Source organism: Coffea eugenioides, chromosome 10, assembly GCF_003713205.1.
Source record: "Coffea eugenioides isolate CCC68of chromosome 10, Ceug_1.0, whole genome shotgun sequence".
In the NCBI taxonomy this organism is placed as follows: Eukaryota; Viridiplantae; Streptophyta; class Magnoliopsida; order Gentianales; family Rubiaceae; genus Coffea; species Coffea eugenioides.
The window spans coordinates 32,261,166-32,282,959 of NC_040044.1; positions in this window are offsets into that span (position 1 = coordinate 32,261,166).

Consider the following 21,794-nt stretch of genomic DNA (forward strand, 5'->3'; position numbering starts at 1 on the left):
TTCTTTCCTTTTTTTCAGGAATATGCTTGTCACCCAGCCAATTGGACCCCTAGAAAATTTACAAGTAGCCATAACCATTAGTGCTATAATTATAGTGATAAGATTTCTGCTTGACTTGACTTTTCTATATCAATGACGGTCGGATTAAACAATTGCTCAAAAGTAAAGGCCTTTAGATTTAGTAAAAGATTTCTGTCTCTTGTCTACTTCTCTACTTATTGCGACTGTTTTTATCCAAAAGATTTACTTATAAAGACAAAGCCCTAATCTTCACCTATAAATATTGCTATACAATTAACACTTCATTACCATCTTACTAACCCCTAGAAAATTTACAAGTAGCCATATCCATTAGTGCTACCATTAGTGCTCTTTCTCCCCCAAGTATCATTACAAAAGGAAAGTGAATCCCTCTTGTTCCTGTTTGCTCCCATCAACTTCGTGAGCATGTACTTCGTTGTCTAGGATGTTATATGAAATGCTAAAATCTTTCCTTTTCCTTTCTTTCCTTTTTTTTTCCAGGAATATGCGTTTCACCTAGCCAATTGGACCCCTAGAAAATTTACAAGTAGCCATAACCATTAGTGTACTTCGCTGTCTTTGGTGCTACATGAAATGCTAAAGTCTTTCTTTCCTTTTCTATCGTTTTCTTTGGGAATATGCTTTTCACCAAACCAATTGGTCCCCTAGAAAATTTACAAGTAGCCATAACCATTAATACAATATTTTTTGTGTACCACAATATTGCGTATCAATTCAAATAAAAAATTATATGATTTTAAGAGTTTAAGCTATTAAATTATGTGGCAAGAATTTATTAAATTGTAATCATGGGTATGATACATACGAACAGTAAATTTTCTCTAAAAAACAGTACAATTTTTGCAGTAGACTTATTTGCTCATTGCTACCATTCGTGCTATTTTCTCCCCCAAGTATCATTAAAAAAGAAAGGTGAATCCCCCTGGTTCCTGTTTGCCCCCATCAATTTCGTGAGCGTGTACTTCGCTGTCTATGGTGCTACTTGAAATGCTAAAATCTTTCTTTTTCTATTCTTTCCTTTTCTTCTAGAAATATGCTTTTCACCCAGCCAATTGGACCCCTAGAAAATTTACAGGTAGCCATAACTGACGGGTATTTTACATACGTGCAAGCTAAAAAAATACCGAATTACACCCGTTCACTGCAAGTATACAGATCAACTAGTAGTTTAGGGTATATATCGGGTCGATCCCACAGGGAAGAGTGAACAATTACCGGTATTACTAAAGCTTCTCTATTATTTAGACTATCAATGAATTATAACAAATTTAACCTACTGAAATTATATAAAATAACAAATGAAAGCTCCTTGGGTTGTGGTATCCCTAGCTACTCATGCAAGTGTTATATTTGGATCATTGAGTACTACATCTAGGCTAATTATGGTGTAATTTCCTTATGCATTTGAATCCTACTTTCGTAATGAATCAATTATACTTATAACTAATCCATACCTATTCTCATGGTTATGAAATTAGCTACAAGTTCATTTCTTCAGTGAAATTACATGAAATGAATCACTAAAAAACCACATAGGTGCACCTCTACTTTCGTGAGTGTACTCCCTATGTTTAGCACTTATTGAACTAATGTTAAATCTCAATTTTCATTGCAGAAATAACACCTTAGATAATCACAATTAATGGTACCAGATTAATCATGATTTAAAGAGCTAAAGTGCTAAATAACTTGCTCAAATCATAGCAGTTAAATAGCCAAATGATAAACACTAACAATCATAGAAAGTTCAACCAAACCCAAGGCATAAACTTTAAAAACACATAATAGACATAAATTCCAGAACTTGCATATTAACTATATTTAAGAATCCAATACAAAAGATAAAGAGTTGGAGAAGAGATAACCCATGTCATTTGAGCTTCAACTTCTCTTTCTTCATCTCCATTTTCATCCTAATTTAGCCATTATACAAGAATGGATGAACTACACTTACTACACTATCCTACACTAAGGAAATGGAAGAACTACATTTCTGCACTCTTCAAGCTTCTCCCGTATGATAATCAATGTCCTCAGATCTCCCAAATGTCTCTGCATATAAGCTGCTCAAGAGCTCCATTTTTCCAAGTCAAATTCCACCTTTTGATTCCCAAATCTCAACTTTGTTAGGATAGTCAATAACAAATGTTTTTGACTTGAAAATAAGCCACCTTGTCTACCCTTTTGTCTTCTGAAGCATGTGCACCGAATTCTCTTGCAGATTGTAGCTGGAAAGTAGTTTGAACATAAGAGAATTGACTGAGCAAATTGCAGAATTGCGGCCAGAAAACGCGCCTACACAAAACGCGGTTACAAGTCACGTTTTGTGTACTCGCGTATTCACTTTGTTCTTACTTCAACTGCGATTTTCTCTATCATAAAGGCTGAACTGGCTTTTGTGGAAAACACAAAAGTTGTAGCCCTTTGAATTAGCGTTCCAATGCTTCAAGAATCATCTAATTTGGAGATCGGTGGATGGAGATATGGTCAAAATACCATAGACTGGTCAATTCTGGGCTTCAGCTTTCGACCATCCAGATAAGTTTCTGTGTTTCGACCTTTTGACCAAGAAAACGGCTGAATTGGACTTTGATGTCTTCATACCAAATGTAGATATATCTCTTAGCTTCAAAATGGTACCAAGATCACCTTGATCCGATCATTGTACCGATATAGTCAAAATATGAAAATGTGTCTGAATTGTCAAAGCTGACTTTTCTTGATTTTTGTCCTCAAATTGCATTTCTTCCTTTTACACTTCATATTTATTTTTCACCACTTTAATCCATCATCAATCATCCAAATATCTTCTCAATGCACTTCATTTGATGATTGAATCATTAAACCTACAAAATATGAAGTTTTTCCCATAAAAATCAATAGAAATGCAATGTTAGCCACTTTAACATAAAATGTAGATTTTTACCAAAACCTTAGTTATTTTAGTTATTAAACTAAATAATCAAACCAAAATTAACTAATAAAACACACTACAAAATACGTAAAATATATTCTTGTCAAATACCCCCACACTTGAACCATTGCTTGTCCTCAAGCAATAAGAAATACAAACCAACAATGATCCAAAATTTGAAAATAAATATATGTAGCATTTCAACTTCATTTCCTCAAAACAAAGTAAATAACTATTATGCAATCATTCAATAACCTCAAGTACTCATAATATCAAGTAAAGGAGATCCAATTATGCCATAATTATAACAAGTTTAATTCAATTTCTCATCCTTTCCCAATTTCACAAGCAAGTAATTCATATGGTCAATAATATGCTTTCTAAACTCATGATCATCTTTTTATTCTACTTAAACAGATATTTATTCATATAACGTAGTTAAATATTACTTAAGTTGTGAAAGTGTCTTTTGACGCGAGAATCGACATTTTTAGATGAAGATCACCGGTTACTCAACACTTCACATACTCAAGTTGCTTTGCATACTCTTAATTCAAGTACCGTTTTACGCGAAAGTCGACATTTGTAGATGAAGACTCCCGGTTACTAAGTACGAGAATCATTGGAGTAGAATAAATCTTTTTTTTTTTCTTTTTTTTTTTTTTATTTTTCTCTTTTTATTTTCTTTTTTTTTTTAATAGCAAAGAGAATAATAATTTTCTAAAAAAAAATAATCATGAGAAGAGTATTGCACTTATTGACCATATTTATCACTTAACTATATAAAATCAAGTAAAGAAAAGAAATTTCATTAAATATGCAAAAAAAATAGGCATAATTTTCTCCACTTCACAAGATATATTTTCCTACAAATGCAAAATTATAATCACATAATAGTCATTTCCAAGTTAAATGAGAAAAGAAGTTTCCAAATCATATATATTTATCTCAAATGTAGAAGGAATTTGAACTACTAATGGTATGGAACTTTGTTACCCCTTTGGATGAAATTTAAAAAATTTAAATATTTTTGGGGCAAGTTTGCAATTTTGGACAAGATTTTAGAAAAATTTTGAATTTTAACACAAGTCTAATATTTGCAACTAATAAGTCAATCACATACAATGTATATAATCTCAATTCTTCCCCCCACACTTAACATGCACATTGTCCTCAATGTGTAAGAAGGAAAATCAAGATAAAGAAAGTAATACTCCCCTATGTAGTGATTGAATATGAAGCTTCAAAATCCATTGTCCGTGTATCTCCAACGCTTCATGAGTTTCATTGGATAACCATTAGTGATGTAATCCTAAAAATGAAAAATAGCAAAATAACTCAAACTCATACTTTAAACATAAAATCACTCCAAAGTAACATGAACTTAAACAAACATTGGGTTGCCTCCCAATAAGCGCTTCTTTAAAGTCAATAGCTTGACTATTTCACCTTATTTTTCAAGGAGGCTTAGTTAACGAATAATCCACCATTTTAGGCCGTGGTGGATCATTAAAAGGTGGCTTTATCGCGAAAGCCACATGTTCTAATGATGTGAGAAATGGAAGTGGCTTACCTATTCCAAGTGTTTCATGAATATTACCTTGAAAATACACCACTTGAGAACTTACCAAAGAAAATGTCATGAGAGTATCTTGGACAGCAATACCTTTAAAACATATACTTTCACTGCACTCCTCAAGAGGGGTGAAAAATGAGTCATTAAAACTCACCTCTTGAGGCTCAAAGTTAGTTCCAAAGATATTATCTTGTGAAATGGACATTTGCTCATTGAAACACAATTGAGATTCATCATTTTCATCAACATGCAATCCATTTTCACATACAACATTCCTACCATTCATGCTAGGATCATTTTGCAATTTATTAGAAGAAATAACCTCAAGAAATAACCTCACACAATGCATTCAATTGCTCATTTATTCTGCCAAAGTGAGAAGTTAATTCATCTATTCTTTTCTCAATCCTATCAAAACGGTCAGAAGTCACATTAGCTAATTTTTCTAAAGCTAACTCCCAAGATGGTTTAAAATCATTAGCTGCTCTTTCTATTGCTAACTCCCAAGATGGTTTTGATTCATATTGGACACATTCAGATTGGTAATCATAAAAATATGAAGAATTACTATAAGTAAATTGATTATCCCAACCATAAGCAAGAGAATTGCTCCAATTAGCACTGTATTGATCAAAATAAGGATTGTAATGCTCTAATTCATCATAGTAATCCACATTTTGTGCTTGCATACATGTATTAGTTGCATGATAACCTCCACACAAGTCACAAATCACATGATAAGAATTAAAAGCATTAAAATTCCTCCCTTGTTTAATTTCATGCATAATTGTGTCCATTTGAACTTGTAACATCATAACATCAAATTTAGCCTTTAAGCACCTTATACCATCTTCAAAAGACATACCTTCAGTAATTTCTTGGTTACCTCTGTTGAAGGAGCTTTGCACTAGGTAACCATCCATTGCCAATCTTTCATTTCTCAAGTTTTGTCCTCCAAATTGACCTACCCTCCTCATTATCTAAAATTACTTTTAAACAATCTCAAAAGTAAGATTAGTTAAGAAGGATAGATTCCAATACACAAATTAAAACAAAAAAAAAAATAAAAGTTGACTAAAAAAATAATGACATAAAACACATAAGATACAACAAAAATAAGAAAAATTGTCTAAATTAATAAAGTTGCTCTTCACACCGATATTGCCAAATCTTCCCCGGCAACGGCGCCAAAAACATGACGGGTATTTTACATACGGGCAAGCTAAAAAAATACCGAATTATACCCGTTCACTGCAAGTATACAGATCAACTAGTAGTTTAGGGTATATATCGGGTCGATCCCACAGGGAAGAGTGAACAATTACCGGTATTACTAAAGCTTCTCTATTATTTAGACTATCAATGAATTATAACAAATTTAACCTACTGAAATTATATAAAATAACAAATGAAAGCTCCTTGGGTTGTGGTATCCCTAGCTACTCATGCAAGTGTTATATTTGGATCATTGAGTACTACATCTAGGCTAATTATGGTGTAATTTCCTTATGCATTTGAATCCTACTTTCGTAGTGAATCAATTATACTTATAACTAATCCATACCTATTCTCATGGTTATGAAATTAGCTACAAGTTCATTTCTTCAGTGAAATTACATGAAATGAATCACTAAAAACCACATAGGTGCACCTCTACTTTCGTGAGTGTACTCCCTATGTTTAGCACTTATTGAACTAATGTTAAATCTCAATTTTCATTGCAGAAATAACACCTTAGATAATCACAATTAATGGTACCAGATTAATCATGATTTAAAGAGCTAAAGTGCTAAATAACTTGCTCAAATCATAGCAGTTAAATAGCCAAATGATAAACACTAACAATCATAGAAAGTTCAACCAAACCCAAGGCATAAACTTTAAAAACACATAATAGACATAAATTCCAGAACTTGCATATTAACTATATTTAAGAATCCAATACAAAAGATAAAGAGTTGGAGAAGAGATAACCCATGTCATTTGAGCTTCAACTTCTCTTTCTTCATCTCCATTTTCATCCTAATTTAGCCATTATACAAGAATGGATGAACTACACTTACTACACTATCCTACACTAAGGAAATGGAAGAACTACATTTCTGCACTCTTCAAGCTTCTCCCGTATGATAATCAATGTCCTCAGATCTCCCAAATGTCTCTGCATATAAGCTGCTCAAGAGCTCCATTTTTCCAAGTCAAATTCCACCTTTTGATTCCCAAATCTCAACTTTGTTAGGATAGTCAATAACAAATGTTTTTGACTTGAAAATAAGCCACCTTGTCTACCCTTTTGTCTTCTGAAGCATGTGCACCGAATTCTCTTGCAGATTGTAGCTGGAAAGTAGTTTGAACATAAGAGAATTGACTGAGCAAATTGCAGAATTGCGGCCAGAAAACGCGCCTACACAAAACGCGGTTACAAGTCACGTTTTGTGTACTCGCGTATTCACTTTGTTCTTACTTCAACTGCGATTTTCTCTATCATAAAGGCTGAACTGGATTTTGTGGAAAACACAAAAGTTGTAGCCCTTTGAATTATCGTTCCAATGCTTCAAGAATCATCTAATTTGGAGATCGGTGGACGGAGATATGGTCAAAATACCATAGACTGGTCAATTCTGGGCTTCAGCTTTCGACCATCCAGATAAGTTTCTGTGTTTCGACCTTTTGACCAAGAAAACGGCTGAATTGGACTTTGATGTCTTCATACCAAATGTAGATATATCTCTTAGCTTCAAAATGGTACCAAGATCACCTTGATCCGATCATTGTACCGATATAGTCAAAATATGAAAATGTGTCTGAATTGTCAAAGCTGACTTTTCTTGATTTTTGTCCTCAAATTGCATTTCTTCCTTTTACACTTCATATTTATTTTTCACCACTTTAATCCATCATCAATCATCCAAATATCTTCTCAATGCACTTCATTTGATGATTGAATCATTAAACCTACAAAATATGAAGTTTTTCCCATAAAAATCAATAGAAATGCAATGTTAGCCACTTTAACATAAAATGTAGATTTTTACCAAAACCTTAGTTATTTTAGTTATTAAACTAAATAATCAAACCAAAATTAACTAATAAAACACACTAAAAAATACGTAAAATATATTCTTGTCAATAACCATTAGTGTACTTCGCTGTCTATGGTGCTACATGAAGTGCTAAAGTCTTGTCTTTCTTTTCTTTTCTTTCCTTTTCTTCAGGAATATGCTTTTCACCTAGCCAAATGGACCCCTAGAAAATTTACAAGTAGCCATAACACCATTAGCACAATATTTTTTGTGTACCGTAATATTGCGTATCAATTCATATAAAAAATTATATGATTTTAAGAGTTTAAGCTATTAAATTATGTGGCAAGAATTTATTTAATTGTAATCATGGGTATGATACATAAAAACAGTAAATTTTCTCTAAAAAAGAGTACAATTTTTGCAGTAGATTTATTTGCTCATTGCTAACATTCGTGCTATTTTCTCCCCCAAGTATCATTAAAAAAGAAAGGTGAATCCGCCTTGTTCCTGTTTGCCCCCATCAACTTCGTGAGCGTGTACTTCGCTGTCTATGGCGCTACTTGAAATGCTAAAATCTTTCTTTTTCTTTTCTTTCATTTTCTTCCAGGAATATGCTTTTCACCCAGCCAATTGGACCCCTAGAAAATTTACAAGTAGCCATAACCGTTAGTGTACTTCGCTGTCTATGGTGTTACATGAAATGTTAAAGTCTTTCTTTTCTTTTCTTTCCTTTTCACAGGAATATGCTTTTCACCTAGCCAAATGGACCCCTAGAAAATTTACAAGTAGCCATAGTACAATATTTTTTGTGTACCGTAATATTGCGTATCAATTCATATAAAAAATTATCTGATTTTAAGAGTTTAAGCTATTAAATTATGTGGCAAGAATTTATTAAATTGTAATCATGGGTATGCTGCATTCGAACAGTAAATTTTCTATAAAAAATAGTACAATTTTTGCAGTAGACTTATTTGTTCATTGCTACCATTCGTGCTATTTTCTCCCCCAAGTATCATATTAAAAGAAAGGTGAATCCCTCTTGTTCCTGTTTGCCCCCATCAACTTCGTGAGCGTGTACTTCGCTGTCTATGGTGTTACTTGAAATGCTAAAATCTTTCTTTTTCTTTTCTTTCATTTTCTTCTAGAAATAAGCTTTTCACCTAGCCAATTGGACCCCTAGAAAATTTACAAGTAGCCATAACCATTAGTGTACTTCGCTGTCTATGGTGCTATATGAAATGCTAAAGTCTTTCTTTTCTTTTCTTTCCTTTTCTTCAGGAATATGCTTTTCACCTAGCCAAATAGACCCCTAGAAAATTTACAAGTACCCATAACCATTAGTACAATATTTTTTGTGTACCGTAATATTGCGTATCAATTCATATAAAAAATTATCTGATTTTAAGAGTTTAAGCAATTAAATTATGTGGCAAGAATTTATTTAATTGTAATCATGGGTATGATACATAAGAACAGTAAATTTTCTCTAAAAAAGAGTACAATTTTTGCAGTAGACTTATTTGCTCATTGCAAACATACGTGCTATTTTCTCCCCCAGGTATCATTAAAAAAGAAAGGTGAATCCCCCTTGTTCCTGTTTGCCCACATCAACTTCGTGACCATGTACTTCGCCGTCTATGGCGCTACTTGAAATGCTAAAATCTTTCTTTTTCTTTTCTTTCCTTTATTTCCAGGAATATGCTTTTCACCCAGCCAATAGAACCCCTAGAAAATTTACAAGTAGCCATAACCATTAGTGTACTTCGCTGTCTATGGTGCTGCATGAAGTGCTGAAGTCTTTCTTTTCTTTTCTTCAGGATTATGCTTTTCACCCAGCCAATTGGACCCCTAGGAAATTTACAAGTTGCCATAACCATTAGTACAATATTTTTTGTGTACCGTAATATTGCATATCAATTCATATAAAAAATTATATGATTTTAAGAGTTTAAGCAATTAAATTATGTGGCAAGAATTTATTTAATTGTAATCATGGGTATGATACATAAGAACAGTAAATTTTCTCGAAAAAAGAGTACAACTTTTGCAGTAGACTTATTTGCTCATTGCAAACATTCGTGCTATTTTCTCCCCCCAAGTATCATTAAAAAAGAAAGGTGAATCCCCCTTGTTCCTGTTTGCCCCCATCAACTTCGTGACCGTGTATTTCGCCGTCTATGGTGCTACTTGAAATGCTAAAATCTTTCTTTTTCTTTTCTTTCCTTTATTTCCAAGAATATGCTTTTCACCCAGCCAATAGGAACCCTAGAAAATTTACAAGTAGCCATAACCATTAGTGTATTTCGCTGTCTATGGTGCTACATGAAATGCTGAAGTCTTTCTTTTCTTTTCTTCAGGATTATGCTTTTCACCCAACCACTTGGACCCCTAGAAAATTTACAAGTAGCCGTAACCATTAGTACAATATTTTTTGTGTACCGTAATATTGCGTATCAATTCATATAAAAAATTATATGATTTTAAGAGTTTAAGCTATTAAATTATGTGGCAAGAATTTATTAAATTGTAATAATGGGTATGATACATAAGAACAGTAAATTTTCTCTAAAAAATAGTACAATTTTTGCAGTAGACTTATTTGCTCATTGCTACCATTCGTGCTATTTTCTCCCCCAAGTATCATTAAAAAAGAAAGGTGAATCCCCCTTGTTCCTGTTTGCCCCCATCAACTTCGTGACCGTGTACTTCACCGTCTATGGCGCTACTTGAAATGCTAAAATCTTTCTTTTTCTTTTCTTTCCTTTATTTCCAGGAATATGCTTTTCACCTAGCCAATAGGACCCCTAGAAAATTTACAAGTAGCCATAACCATTAGTGTACTGTGCTGTCTATGGTGCTACTTGAAATGCTAAAGTCTTTCTTTTCTTTTCTTTCCTTTTCTTGGGGAATATGTTTTTCACCCAGCCAATTGGACCACTAGAAAATTTACAAGTAGCCATAACCATTAGTACAATATTTTTTGTGTACCGTAATATTGCGAATCAATTCATATAAAAAATTATTTGATTTTAAGAGTTTAAGCTATTAAATTATGTGGCAAGAATTTATTAAATTGTAATCATGGGTATGATACATAAGAACAGTAAATTTTCTCTAAAAAATAGTACAAATTTTGCAGTAGACTTATTTGCTCATTGCTACCATTCGTGCTATTTTCTCCCCCAAGTATCATTAAAAAAGAAAAGTGAATCCCCCTTGTTCCTGTTTGCCCCCATCAACTTCGTGAGCGTGTACTTCGCTGTCTATGGTGCTATTTTAAATGCTAAAATCTTTCTTTTTCTTTTCTTTCCTTTTTTTCTAGGAATATGCTTTTCAACCATCCAATTGGACCCCTAGAAAATTTACAAGTAGCCATAACCGTTAGTGTACTTCGCTGTCTATGGTGCTACATGAAATGCTGAAGTCTTTCTTTCCTTTTCTTCTGGAATATGCTTTTCACCCAACCATTTGGACCCCTAGAAAATTTACAAGTAGCCATAACCATTAGTACAATATTTTTTTGTGTACCGTAATATTGTGTGTCAACTCATATAAAAAATTATGTGATTTTAAGAGTTTAAGCTATTAAATTATGTGGCATGAATTTATTTAATTGTAATCATGGGTATGATACATAAGAACAGTAAATTTTGTCTAAAAAATAGTGCAATTTTTGCAGTAGACTTATTTGCTCATTGCTACCATTCGTGCTATTTTCTCCCCCAAGTATCATTAAAAAAGAAAAGTGAATCCCCCTCGTTCCTGTTTGCCCCCATCAATTTTGTGAGCGTGTAATTCGCTGTCTATGGTGCTACTTGAATTGCTAAAATCTTTCTTTTTCTTTTCTTTCCTTTTTTTCTAGGAATATGCTTTTCACCCAGCCAATTGGACCCCTAGAAAATTTACAAGTAGCCATAACCATTAGTTTACTTCGCTGTCTTTGGTGCTACATGGAATGCTGAAGTCTTTCTTTTCTTTTCTTTCCTTTTCTTCAGGAATATGCTTTTCACCTAACCAAATGGAACCCTAGAAAATTTACAAGTAGCCATAACCCTTAGTACAATATTTTTTGTGTACCGTAATATTGCGTATCAATTCATATAAAAAATTATATGATTTAAAAGTTTAAGCTATTAAATTATGTGGCAAGAATTTATTTAATTGTAATCATGGGTATGATACAGAAGAACAGTAAATTTTCTCTAAAAAATAGTACAATTTTTGCAGTAGACTTATTTGCTCATTGCTAACATTCGTGCTATTTTCTCCCCCAAGTATCGTTAAAAAAGAAAGGTGAATCCCCCTTATTCCTATTTGCCCCCATCAACTTCGTGAGCATGTGCTTCGCTGTCTATGGTGCTACTTGAAATGCTAAAATCTTTCTTTTTCTTTTCTTTCCTTTTTTTCCAGGAATATGCTTTTCACCCAGCCAATTGGACCCCTAGAAAATTTACATGTAGCTCTTACCATTAGTGCTATATATATATATATATATATATATATATATATTTCATTTATTGAATAAACGTTTAACTTTATAACTACTATAAAAAAATATAACTCAATATAAAAAATGCTCTATTATTTTTAGTTACAAGTCTATTTTGAGTGTACGAAACATATGAAAATAGGCACAACAAATTTTGATTTCTCAATGAACCTTATCATAGAGTTAACAAGAAAGTCTTCTTTCACTCTAGAATGCAAGCAAGATTTAATAATTTTCATAGCAGAAAAGCATGCTTTGTTGTAGCTATTGAAATAAGAAAAGTCCAGTATTTAATTGAGATTCAATGAACTTATCAAAAGGTTGGTTTCTTCAAATATTTAGTGCATTAAGTAGTAATAATTGAGGTATAAAGTATCTTTGCAGCAATTTAAAGGTGAAAAAGTATCATCCAAGCTTCAATGGTGGATGGACTAAAAGATGGATTGGAGGCACTGAGAACTAATGCAAATCTAGGGTGTTTATTCATAGAGATAAAACTCAAAAGAATAGTATATGGGAAGAGTGGAGTCCAATTCAAGTAATAGTTGTTTAATAACTATACATATATATATATATTCCATTTATTGAATAAGCGCTTAACTTTATAATTACTATAAAAAATATAACTCAATATAAAAATACTCTATTATTTCCTTAGTTACAAATCTATTTTGAGTGTACGAGACATATGAAAATAGGCACAATGGCTTTTTATTTTATCAAAGTCATCGATTACTGTATCTATATCAAAAGTTCTAGCAGTCTTTTTCTCAGTGTGCCTTATTAGAGTTAACAAGAAAGTCTTCTTTCATTCTAGAACGCAAACAAGATTTAATAATTTTCATAGCAGAAAAAGCTGTTGAAATAGGAAAAGTCCAGCATTTAATTGAGATTCAATGGACTTATCAAAAGTCTGTTTTCTTCAAATATTTAGTGCTTTAAGTAGTAATAATTGAGATTTAAATTATCTTTACAACAATTTAAAGGTGAAAAAGTATCATCCAAGCTTCAATGGTGGATGGACTAAAAGATGGATTGGAGACACTTAGGACTACTGTAAATCTAGGGTATTGATTCATAAAGACAAAACTCAAAAGAATAGTATATCGGAAGATTGGAGTCCAATTCAAGTATAGTTGTTTACTTTGTACTCTTCCACTTAAAAATCAACTAATAGTTAGAAAATGGTAGGTCCAAGTCCAACTAACTTGTGAAGACAATGATTTGGGGGCATAGTAGATTTTTTTTTTTCTGGGGGGGGGGGGGGGGGGGGGAAGGGGTTTTGTCCTTAGTGTAGTTCACCTATAAAGCTAAAGCATTTGTAGCGTTTGAAATGCTATGTTATAAATTTTAGGGTCAAATGATTTTAGAAGAAGGTTACTTTATATATTTACTGGTCATGTCAATACTCTACTAAGCGAGCTCCTACAACAAGTTAGTTTCATTTTGTCCCTCTTACTTAACTCCCTAGTTTGTTCATCTATTGTAGTAATTTTTATGGACTTTCTTCCTCCATACAATATCGCTAAAAATTAATTCTTGGAAAAAACAGTCGTATTCACACTAATTTCATAATCTTCGTTCTAAGGTTAGTTTCACCCAACATAGTAGGGAAATGAAAATATGTTTAACTATAATTTGTTTTCTTGAAAAAAACAAAATAGAACTATTAACCATTATAGCTTCAAAACCTAATTTTCCTGATATTATCACATTTTAAACAATGTAATTTTTATTTGAAAAACCTTTTCCTATAAAAAGTTTAAAAACAGAAAAAGTAAAAGTTCTACTCTTTTTTTTTTGGGGTGTAGAAGTTTCACCTTTATATTATACTATGAGCTCATTGTAAGGGATAAATTTTTTATGTACTGTCATTGTATACATTAGCGGGTTTGAATGCATGTTACATTTGTAAAGTTTGGTATTTGAATTTAAATTGAGATGATGTGGGGTGCATTTAAATTGTAAGTTCTACATTGACAGTATAGAAAAAATTAATCCCTTTATAAGCAAGCATATGATGATTGGGTGATGCAAAAGCTCTTAAACTCGAGAGGGTGGGCGGAATTATAAATACAAAATCTGAGTTCACAACTTTGCACTTACCATATTTGTAAAATTCACATCGAATAGGATACGATATATTGTAAATTTTATGGTAAAGCAACAATAAAATTGATGAGAATGTTATTATTATTATTAGGTGAGAGCTATGATTTATGGATTACGATGCCTGTTTAAGTTTACTTTTACCAGAATAATGATAGGAGCACTCCCATATTTGTTAGTCTCACTCCCGCTATCATTTCAATTATATAATTTTTATTTATTACTGAATGTAACAAAAAATTGTAGGCAAATAACATTTCTCTAATGATATTTTAAAGTATGTACATTGTAGACTAAATTAATACTAGTTATTAACACCTAATGAATCTTTTTTTTTAATTGTTCTTTTGGGCAATTAACTCCTAACGACTAGTAATTACCATCATAAAAAACTTTTAGTTTGGCAATTACACTAGGTCTCATGATACGACTGTAAAGATTTTCTATACTAAGTAGGGTTTTGATTAGTAAATTAACGTTAGATTTACTCCGTTACATAAAGTTGGCCAACTGTCATGCATCAAAGAAGGATATGTTTGCGAAGGATTACTGGTTCGAACTGCCAAACTGCTTATCAAATATGTTTTACTTCCTAAGTGTTAATTTAGATAATTAATTTATTTGTCTCTGATGATCAGTAAATATAATTAAGTTTTTTTTTTCTTATCTCATCGTTTAAGAGAAGAAAGAAAGAAAAAAGTTCTAGGATTTGTTCATGGTTACAATATTTTCTCTCCTTGCAACAGTTGCATATTAGTAAAAAGAAACTTTTATTGAAGCAAGTTCCAATTTCCAAACATAATTAGAAACTATTACAGGTGTTTCTTCGGTAGAGACTAATACAGGTAATACAACAATATTCAATGGCCAATGGCTAGGGAGTGTCTCCCGCGCGCGCACTAGATACGGGATTCAAATCTCACCTGTTATATTACAAAGAAGCATTGTGCTTTCTTTGTTCAAAAAATCAATGCTTCTTTTGTTTGAAAAATCCAGAGAGTGGAATGTTGTATTTATTTGGTTCCGAGGTTCACTCTTCAATCCCCACACACGTCCAGTTGGATTTCTTTTTGTACATAGTGTAGGAGTAGTGTAGATTGTTGCCGTTGGACGAAAAAAAATCTCTGCCTAGAAACTTATGCTATGAACTCATTACAAACAATTTTGTAAACGTCGCTCTTTTATTCTGCTATTGAACAGTATCCGTTTCTGCTTTTCTTTTTTTTTTTTTTTTTTTTAACAAACGATACCAATTTTATATATATTAACACTTGAAATTACAAGAGTTAATTACAAAACGGGGTAACTACCCCCATATCTTTCCTAGCTAGTTCTGATAACCAAGATGGGAGTGATCCTTAACTTGTGCATTATTTAGCGTCTTCTTTCATGAACCTTAGTTAGTTGTATGCTCCACGGCCTGCCGTACTGTACACATTGAGAAGTCTTCTTCCTGCAGCAACCACTATTCGTCTAATCAATAGCAAAATTAATGTTATATCAAACAGCAAATGAGAAGCAAATTTTACTGTATATATGACTAGGGCAGTGGTAATATTTTTCCAACTCTAGCTTATATATGGGAGTAATCTTATAGGAAAATATCCATCAAAGAAGCTTGAAATCTTGACTATTCAGAGAATGAATGACTGCAGAGAAAACTACTATATAGAGAGAAAGAACATCAACTAAAGTCATCGCATACCTAGTTTAATTTCTCATCGGGACCTTATTTCGTCTCTAAAATCTCAAAGCTTGTTATTTTCGCCCTCGGGAATTTCATTTTTTACTTTTTTATTTTGTAAATTTATTTGGCGAAACTGGAAACTTGTTTGCCAAACGACTGTCTTGGTACTAAACTTCAGGACCCTGCATCTTTTCATTTAATGTGTTTTTTTTTTTGGGTAAGAAATATGTGGGACTTTCACTACTCCATGTGATAATATGGGTAAAGAAAATAAGATGATTGATGCTAACTTAATTGCTCTGGAGCTACAGCAAATCCTCGATGTAGTGATGAAAAGTCTAGCAAGAAGCCTTGACCACTCGACTACCTTAACTTGATGGGATTCCACTAGTTTTTATTTTGTTGAATCTCGAAAAAGATATTATGCTGTAAAAGAAAAGAAAATAAGAACATTGAAAATGTTAGTCAATTCTATACCAGCCTGCCTAAGTATTTTTTTTTTTTCCAAGGGATAAACAACAAATCTCTTCACAATCCCCTCAATCCAGCTCACCATTTCTGACATCTAACCTCTCGTAGTGCCTTTTTACTGAATTTTTTTGTCACATGAAAACACGTTATAAGCAAAACATCAATATTTGATTTAGTGAACAGTTGTAGTACATGGTCATGATTATGGTGAATGCATAAAATTGATCACAAACCTAACTTACATTTTCTGAGGAAAGCTTGAATAATTTCTTTTGATTGTGTTAAAACTAAAAAATTTGTCTTGGGGCTAAAATAATACATTTCTATTCAAAGAATGCAAAGTTTGATATTAACGGAATAGAGGACGGCGAATAAAACATATATCCAAATCAGTCTATTAGATGGTAGTGTATAACTATCATCTCACAATGTTATTAGTCACATAGAAAGTTGTGTTGTGTGGGGAGTTCTCTACTCCATCAATTTTGTTAATGTTGTTATCAATTGGATTTATGTGAAACAATTTAAGAGGTTAGGGTACAAACTGTCCAAAATTGAGGTTTAAGATGCAAAGTAAAAATGCGATACAAGTTCGGAGGTGCAAAGTGAAATTAGTGCTGTATTTTTAATTTAGTATGCAGGTCCATCACCAATGCAAGATAGAGGAAATCAAGCTCAATTAAGTTTGTAAGAATTAAATATTAACCTGCCGATTACTCCTGAATTAACAACTTGTCCTCGCAGTCTCTTTTACTCCCACTTTTTATGTTCTTTCATGTATTGGCGGCCAGACTTGAAATGCCATGTCCTCGCTAATAGCATGGTGATCTCTTCAATAATTTTAGTATCATATGATGTGGGAAAAGAGCATTTAGCGGGCTGGGTTAAACCAGAGTTCAAGAATTTCAATTCACAAATATATATTTTGCAGTCCTCAAGTATTGAATTTATAACAGTTTGTTTTGGAACCCAAACAAAACATTAGGAATTTAGTTGAGCAACAATTACTGTAGGAATGAGGATGCAAACCCAAAATAGTTAATCTTGATCAAGTTGACAAGCTAATATTTAAAAAGATATTACGAAAAGATTGCCTTTTCTTTCTTTATCTCATTGAATCTGCCTGGAACAAGCTAATATTTAAAAAGATATTATGAAGATATATTGCCTTTTCTTTCTTTATCTTGATGAATCTGGCTCGAATACAGAATGCACCATTTTGGCTCTAATGTACGCCTTTATACTCCAATTTGCTCAATTGCCCATATTTCCACAAACAAGGTTTATCTCAAATGTATCCTTAGTTAGTTTTCAGTTTCATTGACACTATACTTTGGTAGAAAAATTGCACTAACAGCTGCGTTAAAAAGGCTTGATAGACTCTATTATGTAAAGGGAACCAATTGAACAACCTAAGGTAGGAGGATGCAGCGTAGTAGGAGCCAGAGAAAATAAGCAACAATTTAGGCTCCTTGACAACTATTTTGGGGTGCATTGACTAGGGATTTTTGAAAGCCGTTTGACAATTCAAAATGATCAGATCCCACCTCAAAGTATAATCCACACATAACACAGGTTGTAATATTTCGTTCTAATGTTTAGCGGCTTGAGCAAAGAAATTAATGAATGTGACAGCATGTACCATGAGAATGGGAATAATTGATTGATAAAGAAGCCAGTAACAGTCCTTTGATTGCTATTTTTGAGTCTATTTAATCATCCATGAGCTTGTTTAAGTAATTGAATGCACAGATCCCTCATGCTAGTTCACTATATTCATTCTCAAAGAAATCCCATTTCGGATCTTTGATCCGAAACTTTAGGTTTCAAGAACATAACTTTAATCCTGTATGCAGGTCCACTTATTTTCACCAATATTCTTCTCAAGGACTTAATTTCATTTCCAGAACTGAGAAGGAAGTGTACTGAGTTGTACAAGCATATGTTGTTAGAACACTTTTGTGTGTAGAACATATGGCTACGATAACTCAGGATCAAGTGGTAATTAACCTTAGAATGCAAAGTGCATAAAATAATATGTCACGGTTCAATAAGAGCAATTGACAATTTTAATATACAGAGTGTCCAAAATGATAGTTAATAGAAGTACGAAGCAAGAATATTTGATGCATCAAGAGTAGAACGTGGAATTCATTATTGAAATCAGACTTCCAAAACTATACAGATTAAAGATCTCTTTTGATTATGTTGATGACTTATAGCATGAAAATAAGGTTTTAAAAAGAAAAAAAGTGAGATATTGTGAGATGTAGTTTGCTATATGACAAAGCGAGTTTATCTCTGTTGCATGTTTGATGTATTTTTTGCTATTAATGCAGATATATCACAGTTAAATTATGTAAATTGTCCAAAAAATTAATCCTCTAACTTCTCATATTTCAATAAATTTTTAGTCTCCTATACTTTGTTCTTGTTCTGATTAATATGGGACCTTCTCTCTTCTAACTTCAACTTATTTGCAACTTTTTTTTTCAATTATCATTCTAGTATTTTCTGTAAATTCTATTTAAATATCATCGAATATATTTTTATGTAAGAAAGACTAGAAACTATATTTACCAAAGTTGTTTCTTAAGGGAAAAAAAAGAAAAAGAAAAAAGTACTTTTATTAAGATAAGGGGATAATTTCACAAACCTTCCTTGAGGTTTCTAACAATTTCATTGAACTTCCTAAAGGTTTTAAAAATTTCACTTACCTCTCTTGTTCGTATAAAATGACAATATTAGCCTTAACATTTTAATAAAACTCCCTTGTTGGGTGTGTATATACAAAAAATGGAATTTATAATTATTGTTTCTTTTCCTTTACTCTTCTTATTCCTTCTTTTTATATTTTTGCTAGTGAAACCATAGAAGACTATAAACACTGACCCTAAATGTTAAATTACTGACCTTTTTTTTTAACAACTTTGGATGCAGTCCAATTTTATTTGTCGATCTTTTTTTTTTAATCAAAAGGAACACTAACTCAAAAAGAAATTGTCAAAACTACTACCAAATTACAGTAATTCCAGCAAGTTAAAAATTCACAAACTCTAAAAGCAGTATGACCATGCTTTCTTCTCCAATTTAGAAAGAATATGTATCCTCTGTAAAGTACCATTAAAAGCATTCTATCATAATGTAGAACTATCATCATACTTGTTTATCAAAAAATAAATATGGTATTGAAAACTTGACATTCTTTCCTTATATTTGTGTTATCAATTGCTTTGTAAAGTAACTAAACTTTATAAGCTGATGTTATTTTGAGGGTATTCATTTAAAATTATTGACCAAATCTAAGGTTTGATTACAAAAGCGTCAAATCAAGAAATTTAGATGTAAATTTGAAATCTTAAAGGAGTTCAATGAAATTGTCAAAAATCTCAAGGAGATTTATGAAATTATACTAAGATAAGTAAGTGATGCATCCCCATCCCCCATCCGCATCCATAAGAAGCACCAATCCCCAAACATTTGTGGTACGGTACCCCTATTTTCATCAGCCATCCCTTCTCTCTAGAAACTACAAACTACGAAAAAAAATAAAAAGAGAGAGAATTAAAATGAGATCTTTTTCCCCCGCCAAAGTCATAATATGTTTATTGGTCATTTTGGGCCTTGGGGTCCCAAGGTTCCTGGAATATACCCAGTTGTTCTGCAAGGACTGAAGGCAGCAGAACCGTCCCTAGCCGTTCCCCCGGAAGTTGCTGTTGGTTCTATTCTTGGTAAGAACCCCAGCGGCGCACTTGTCCTTTTAAGGGCGAATTGTATTTTAACTTTCATAAATGTTTCGTTTTGCTCACGATTTTATTTTTTATTTTTTATTTTTTATTTCTGGGGCTCAAACTGGTCATACAACTATTATAAGCGCAAGTAAAATTTTCCCACTTTGCTCAATTTCATTTATTAGCCAACCAAACTTATGGCCACATGTATAAATAACTATGCATTTCGAGATGTTTTTGACTTTTGGTTGATTTACTCAACGTAAATACTAATTTCTCATCAAAGCCACATTCTGTACACAATTGAAATTGGTATATGCATGATTGAATTGACGAAACCGCCTTAGACGCGGGAAAATGTTAATCGTGCTCTATTTTTTGTTGATCGCATTATCACTATCATTTTTATTATATAATTTTCATTTATTAGGCTATATAATAAAACAAGTAGTGATAGTGTAATTAACAAGAAGTGGAGTGCGATTAACATTTTTCCTAAAAGTAAGAGTGAATTTAATTTGTGCAACGGATCTTCTGTTCCACACCCTGTGCCACTCTCTGTCCCATTTTTTATTATATTGCTATTTCTCCTTCACAAACATCATGTTTTAATTCTTTTTTGTTTCGTTAAGATCCAATAACTATTAATTGAGTAATACACAAAATTTAACAAACTCAAAAAATCAAAATGCATAAAAAATGAGATTTTTTATGAATTTTCAGCTGTATTTTTAAATTTTCTATTATATATTACTTTTTTTAAGCTGTTGTATTTATTTTTTACTCAATTAATAGTTATTGGATCTTAAGGAAACAAAAAAGAATTAAAACATGATGTTTGTGAAGGAGAAATACCAATATAATAAAAAGTGGGATAGGGAGTGATACAGGGTGTGGGACAGAAGATACGTTGCGATTTAAATGTGAGATTCTTCCCTGACTGAGCTAATCCGAAAATTTGGATGATATAGGCAAAAAGAAGGCTACTAAAGATTGTTGGATGACCAAATTCAAACGAAAATAGTTAAGTGACCAAAACCAAGAAGTCAAGAACGTTCACCATTTTAAATTAATCCAGAATATATATATATATATATATATATATATATATATGTATATCTGTAATTAAGCTAATCTCATTGTTGTTGTTGTCTTTCAACTTGTAAAGTATTCGAAGACCTACGCAGTTGGCCGATTTTCCTGGTCAGTCAATATGCGTACGATTATTGTCTCGTCGATCCTGAAGCCAAACCTCTCTCGCGCCAGGCAGAATTCAAATACTACCTAGCCAAGCCCGGTGACTACTACTTCATAGCTGATCGCTTGAACTGTTATGATGGGGTGATACTTCATGTTCGTGCTGTTTGATCCCTGAGAAGCTACCAGCACCGTGAATGAAGTCAGTATCTGTGGCATGCGACAGTTTGTAATGCATTGGTTATGGTCAGTCGTGGTTAAGGGTTTGAAGAAAAAAAAAAGTCGACATATATATATATATATGTATATATGGACTGATGTTAATTTGGATTTGGCTGCTTGTTAGCCCCTTCATTAATTTGTTCGTACCTTCTGTAATGTTCTTCTGTTATGATGTATGTTGTTACTCATCTGCTTCTAGTAATGGTTCATGGTTTTCTTTATATATTAGTCCTCCAGCTGCTATCTTTCTTTTCCATACCCTCATAAAAATGGTTTTTTTTAATCCCTTAGGAAACAACTTTGGTAAATATAGTTCCTTTTCTTTCT